Genomic DNA, 607 nt, shown 5'->3' on the forward strand with positions numbered 1-607 from the left:
TTCGACTCTTTTTTTTTTTAATAAATTGAAGAAAAAAAGGAACTAAATCAAATCAAATGGTAGAAAACTATCACCGAAATGTTTTTCTAAAAAAAAAATTAATACACAGGTTGCAGCTTACAGGATAAATATCCAGACAAAACTCACTGGACAAAATGTCCGGTAGTGAACTAATTAATAAGACGCGGTTCCCAGTAGAACACCGAAGTCAAGCGTCACTGACTATGGTCAGTGTCCGGTTGGGTGACCACTTGGATCAATCTATGAGGGTATCGGCCCCCATTAAACTGTTCTAACGTAAAGTGCTCGACTTCGCACAACGCAGGTTGTCGTGCTACTGAAGAGGGGGGGTCTGCGGAGGATCAAAAATGTGATGCCATGTTTTTGGATCACCCTCAGGGATGTTACCCAGACCGTCGCCAATAGCCTATTGTGCAGCTCTAGTGTGGCGTGAACACGCAACGGTAGTTTTTTTTTTTTTTGCAGTATGACAACCAAATTTGAGCTTACAACTTATTCATAGCTTTATTATAACACCAATCAAGATATTTAATGTTCTAAATAGCAAATTTATTTCTGTTTTCTTCTTCTAAATGATGTGTTTTAA

This window comes from Parasteatoda tepidariorum, chromosome 10 (assembly GCF_982258835.1).
Source record: "Parasteatoda tepidariorum strain Cologne lab strain chromosome 10, Ptep-v5.0, whole genome shotgun sequence".
In the NCBI taxonomy this organism is placed as follows: domain Eukaryota; kingdom Metazoa; phylum Arthropoda; class Arachnida; order Araneae; family Theridiidae; genus Parasteatoda; species Parasteatoda tepidariorum.